Below are 6,000 nucleotides of genomic sequence, written 5' to 3' on the forward strand. Positions count from 1 at the left end.
CTTTAAGGACTTGTGGGAGGAAACCGGAGCACCCGGAGGAAACCCACGCAGACACGGGGAGAACGTGCAGACTCCGCACAGACAGTGATCCAATTAATCTGCAGGAGAAATGGGGACTGCAGTGGGAGGGGTAAGTGGTATCTGTGACTGTGTCTCTGTGTGGGAGAAACGGGGACTGCAGTGTGAGGGGGTAAGTGGTATCTGTGACTGTGTCTCTGTGTGGGAGAAACGGGGACTGCAGTGTGAGGGGGTAAGTGGTATCTGTGACTGTGTCTCTGTGTGGGAGAAACGGGGACTGCAGTGTGAGGGGGTAAGTGGTATCTGTGTCTCTGAGCGGGGGAAATGGGGACTGCAGTGTGAGGGGGTAAGTGGTATCTGTGTCTCTGAGCGGGGGAAATGGGGACTGCAGTGTGAGGGGGTAAGTGGTATCTGTGTCTGTGTCTCTGAGCGGGGGAAATGGGGACTGCAGTGTGAGGGGGTAAGTGGTATCTGTGTCTCTGAGCGGGGGAAACGGGGACTGCAGTGTGAGGGGGTAAGTGGTATCTGTGTCTCTGAGCGGGGGAAATGGGGACTGCAGTGTGAGGGGGTAAGTGGTGTCTGTGTCTCTGAGCGGGGGAAATGGGGACTGCAGTGTGAGGGGGTAAGTGGTATCTGTGTCTGTGTCTCTGAGCGGGGGAAATGGGGACTGCAGTGTGAGGGGGTAAGTGGTATCTGTGTCTGTGTCTCTGAGCGGGAGAAATGGGGACTGCAGTGTGAGGGGGTAAGTGGTATCTGTGTCTGTGTCTCTGAGCGGGGGAAATGGGGACTGCAGTGTGAGGGGGTAAGTGGTATCTGTGTCTCTGAGCGGGGGAAATGGGGACTGCAGACTGAGGGGGTAAGTGGTATCTGTGTCTCTGAGCGGGAGAAACGGGGACTGCAGTGTGAGGGGGTAAGTGGTATCTGTGTCTCTGAGCGGGGGAAATGGGGACTGCAGTGTGAGGGGGTAAGTGGTATCTGTGTCTGTGTCTCTGAGCGGGGGAAATGGGGACTGCAGTGTGAGGGGGTAAGTGGTATCTGTGTCTCTGAGCGGGGGAAATGGGGACTGCAGTGTGAGGGGGTAAGTGGTATCTGTGTCTGTGTCTCTGAGCGGGGGAAATGGGGACTGCAGTGTGAGGGGGTAAGTGGTGTCTGTGTCTGTGTCTCTGAGCGGGGGAAATGGGGACTGCAGTGTGAGGGGGTAAGTGGTATCTGTGTCTGTGTCTCTGAGCGGGGGAAATGGGGACTGCAGTGTGAGGGGGTAAGTGGTATCTGTGTCTGTGTCTCTGAGCGGGGGAAATGGGGACTGCAGTGTGAGGGGGTAAGTGGTATCTGTGTCTGTGTCTCTGAGCGGGGGAAATGGGGACTGCAGTGTGAGGGGGTAAGTGGTATCTGTGTCTGTGTCTCTGAGCGGGGGAAATGGGGACTGCAGTGTGAGGGGGTAAGTGGTATCTGTGTCTGTGTCTCTGAGCGGGGGAAATGGGGACTGCAGTGTGAGGGGGTAAATGGTATCTGTGTCTCTGAGCGGGGGAAATGGGGACTGCAGTGTGAGGGGGTAAGTGGTATCTGTGTCTCTGAGCGGGGGAAATGGGGACTGCAGTGTGAGGGGGTAAGTGGTATCTGTGTCTCTGAGCGGGGGAAATGGGGACTGCAGTGTGAGGGGGTAAGTGGTATCTGTGTCTGTGTCTCTGAGCGGGGGAAATGGGGACTGCAGTGTGAGGGGGTAAGTGGTATCTGTGTCTCTGAGCGGGGGAAATGGGGACTGCAGTGTGAGGGGGTAAGTGGTATCTGTGTCTCTGAGCGGGGGAAATGGGGACTGCAGTGTGAGGGGGTAAGTGGTATCTGTGTCTGTGTCTCTGAGCGAGGGAAATGGGGACTGCAGTGTGAGGGGGTAAGTGGTATCTGTGTCTCTGAGCGGGGGAAATGGGGACTGCAGTGTGAGGGGGTAAGTGGTATCTGTGTCTCTGAGCGGGGGAAATGGGGACTGCAGTGTGAGGGGGTAAGTGGTATCTGTGTCTCTGAGCGGGGGAAATGGGGACTGCAGTGTGAGGGGGTAAGTGGTATCTGTGTCTGTGTCTCTGAGCGGGGGAAATGGGGACTGCAGTGTGAGGGGGTAAGTGGTATCTGTGTCTGTGTCTCTGAGCGAGGGAAATGGGGACTGCAGTGTGAGGGGGTAAGTGGTATCTGTGTCTCTGAGCGGGGGAAATGGGGACTGCAGTGTGAGGGGGTAAGTGGTATCTGTGTCTCTGAGCGGGGGAAATGGGGACTGCAGTGTGAGGGGGTAAGTGGTATCTGTGTCTCTGAGCGGGGGAAATGGGGACTGCAGTGTGAGGGGGTAAGTGGTATCTGTGTCTCTGAGCGGGGGAAATGGGGACTGCAGTGTGAGGGGGTAAGTGGTATCTGTGTCTGTGTCTCTGAGCGGGGGAAATGGGGACTGCAGTGTGAGGGGGTAAGTGGTATCTGTGTCGGTGTCTCTGAGCGGGGGAAATGGGGACTGCAGTGTGAGGGGGTAAGTGGTATCTGTGTCTCTGAGCGGGGGAAATGGGGACTGCAGTGTGAGGGGGTAAGTGGTATCTGTGTCTCTGAGCGGGGGAAATGGGGACTGCAGTGTGAGGGGGTAAGTGGTATCTGTGTCTCTGAGCGGGGGAAATGGGGACTGCAGTGTGAGGGGGTAAGTGGTATCTGTGCCTGTGTCTCTGAGCGGGGGAAATGGGGACTGCAGTGTGAGGGGGTAAGTGGTATCTGTGTCTGTGTCTCTGAGCGGGGGAAATGGGGACTGCAGTGTGAGGGGGTAAGTGGTATCTGTGTCTGTGTCTCTGAGCGGGGGAAATGGGGACTGCAGTGTGAGGGGGTAAGTGGTATCTGTGTCTGTGTCTCTGAGTGGGGGAAATGGGGACTGCAGTGTGAGGGGGTAAGTGGTATATGTGTCTCTGAGCGGGGGAAATGGGGACTGCAGACTGAGGGGGTAAGTGGTATCTGTGTCTGTGTCTCTGAGCGGGGGAAATGGGGACTGCAGTGTGAGGGGGTAAGTGGTATCTGTGCCTGTGTCTCTGAGCGGGGGAAATGGGGACTGCAGTGTGAGGGGGTAAGTGGGATCTGTGTCTCTGAGCGGGGGAAATGGGGACTGCAGTGTGAGGGGGTAAGTGGTATCTGTGTCTGTGTCTCTGAGCGGGGGAAATGGGGACTGCGGTGTGAGGGGGTAAGTGGTATCTGTGTCTCTGAGCGGGGGAAATGGGGACTGCAGTGTGAGGGGGTAAGTGGTATCTGTGTCTCTGAGCGGGGGAAATGGGGACTGCAGTGTGAGGGGGTAAGTGGTATCTGTGTCTGTGTCTCTGAGCGGGGGAAATGGGGACTGCAGTGTGAGGGGGTAAGTGGGATCCGTGTCTCTGAGCGGGGGAAATGGGGACTGCAGTGTGAGGGGGTAAGTGGTATCTGTGTCTCTGAGCGGGGGAAATGGGGACTGCAGTGTGAGGGGGTAAGTGGTATCTGTGTCTGTGTCTCTGAGCGGGGAAAATGGGGACTGCAGTGTGAGGGGGTAAGTGGTATCTGTGTCTGTGTCTCTGAGCGGGGGAAATGGGGACTGCAGTGTGAGGGGGTAAGTGGTATCTGTGTCTGTGTCTCTGAGCGGGGGAAATGGGGACTGCAGTGTGAGGGGGTAAGTGGTATCTGTGTCTGTGTCTCTGAGCGGGGGAAATGGGGACTGCAGTGTGAGGGGGTAAGTGGTATCTGTGTCTGTGTCTCTGAGCGAGGGAAATGGGGACTGCAGACTGAGGGGGTAAGTGGTATCTGTGTCTGTGTCTCTGAGCGAGGGAAATGGGGACTGCAGTGTGAGGGGGTAAGTGGTATCTGTGTCTCTGAGCGGGGGAAATGGGGACTGCAGTGTGAGGGGGTAAGTGGGATCTGTGTCTCTGTCTCTGAGCGGGGGAAATGGGGACTGCAGTGTGAGGGGGTAAGTGGTATCTGTGTCTGTGTCTCTGAGCGGGGGAAATGGGGACTGCAGTGTGAGGGGGTAAGTGGTATCTGTGTCTGTGTCTCTGATCGGGGGAAATGGGGACTGCAGTGTGATGGGGTAAATGGTATCTGTGTCTCTGAGCGGGGGAAATGGGGACTGCAGTGTGAGGGGGTAAGTGGTATCTGTGTCTGTGTCTCTGAGCGGGGGAAATGGGGACTGCAGTGTGAGGGGGTAAGTGGTATCTGTGTCTCTGAGCGGGGGAAATGGGGACTGCAGTGTGAGGGGGTAAGTGGGATCTGTGTCTGTGTCTCTGAGCGGGGGAAATGGGGACTGCAGTGTGAGGGGGTAAGTGGTATCTGTGTCTGTGTCTCTGAGCGGGGGAAATGGGGACTGCAGTGTGAGGGGGTAAGTGGTATCTGTGTCTGTGTCTCTGAGCGGGGGAAATGGGGACTGCAGTGTGATGGGGTAAATGGTATCTGTGTCTCTGAGCGGGGGAAATGGGGACTGCAGTGTGAGGGGGTAAGTGGTATCTGTGTCTGTGTGTCTGAGCGGGGGAAATGGGGACTGCAGTGTGAGGGGGTAAGTGGTACCTGTGTCTCTGAGCGGGGGAAATGGGGACTGCAGTGTGAGGGGGTAAGTGGTGTCTGTGTCTGTGTCTCTGAGCGGGGGAAATGGGAACTGCAGTGTGAGGGGGTAAGTGGTGTCTGTGTCTGTGTCTCTGAGCGGGGGAAATGGGGACTGCAGTGTGAGGGGGTAAGTGGTATCTGTGTCTCTGAGCGGGGGAAATGGGGACTGCAGTGTGAGGGGGTAAGTGTTATCTGTGTCTGTGTCTCTGAGCGGGGGAAATGGGGACTGCAGTGTGAGGGGGTAAGTGGTATCTGTGTCTCTGAGCGGGGGAAATGGGGACTGCAGTGTGAGGGGGTAAGTGGTATCTGTGTCTGTGTCTCTGAGCGGGGGAAATGGGGACTGCAGTGTGAGGGGGTAAGTGGTATCTGTGTCTCTGAGCGGGGGAAATGGGGACTGCAGTGTGAGGGGGTAAGTGGTATCTGTGTCTGTGTCTCTGAGCGGGGGAAATGGGGACTGCAGTGTGAGGGGGTAAGTGGTATCTGTGTCTCTGAGCGGGGGAAATGGGGACTGCAGTGTGAGGGGGTAAGTGGTATCTGTGTCTGTGTCTCTGAGCGGGGGAAATGGGGACTGCAGTGTGAGGGGGTAAGTGGTATCTGTGTCTCTGAGCGGGGGAAATGGGGACTGCAGTGTGAGGGGGTAAGTGGTATCTGTGTCTGTGTCTCTGAGCGGGGGAAATGGGGACTGCAGTGTGAGGGGGTAAGTGGTATCTGTGTCTGTCTCTGAGCGGGGGAAATGGGGACTGCAGTGTGAGGGGGTAAGTGGTATCTGTGTCTGTGTCTCTGAGCGGGGGAAATGGGGACTGCAGTGTGAGGGGGTAAGTGGTATCTGTGTCTGTGTCTCTGAGTGGGGGAAATGGGGACTGCAGTGTGAGGGGGTAAGTGGTATCTGTGTCTGTGTCTCTGAGCGGGGGAAATGGGGACTGCAGTGTGAGGGGGTAAGTGGTATCTGTGTCTCTGAGCGGGGGAAATGGGGACTGCAGTGTGAGGGGGTAAGTGGTATCTGTGTCTGTGTCTCTGAGCGGGGGAAATGGGGACTGCAGTGTGAGGGGGTAAGTGGTATCTGTGTCTGTGTCTCTGAGCGGGGGAAATGGGGACTGCAGTGTGAGGGGGTAAGTGGGATCTGTGTCTGTGTCTCTGAGCGGGGAAATGGGGACTGCAGTGTGAGGGGGTAAGTGGTATCTGTGTCTGTGTCTCTGAGCGGGGGAAATGGGGACTGCAGTGTGAGGGGGTAAGTGGGATCTGTGTCTGTGTCTCTGAGCGGGGGAAATGGGGACTGCAGTGTGATGGGGTAAGTGGGATCTGTGTCTGTGTCTCTGAGCGGGGGAAATGGGGACTGCAGTGTGAGGGGGTAAGTGGTATCTGTGTCTGTGTCTCTGAGCGGGGGAAATGGGGACTGCAGTGTGAGGG

Source organism: Scyliorhinus torazame, chromosome X (assembly GCF_047496885.1).
Source record: "Scyliorhinus torazame isolate Kashiwa2021f chromosome X, sScyTor2.1, whole genome shotgun sequence".
In the NCBI taxonomy this organism is placed as follows: domain Eukaryota; kingdom Metazoa; phylum Chordata; class Chondrichthyes; order Carcharhiniformes; family Scyliorhinidae; genus Scyliorhinus; species Scyliorhinus torazame.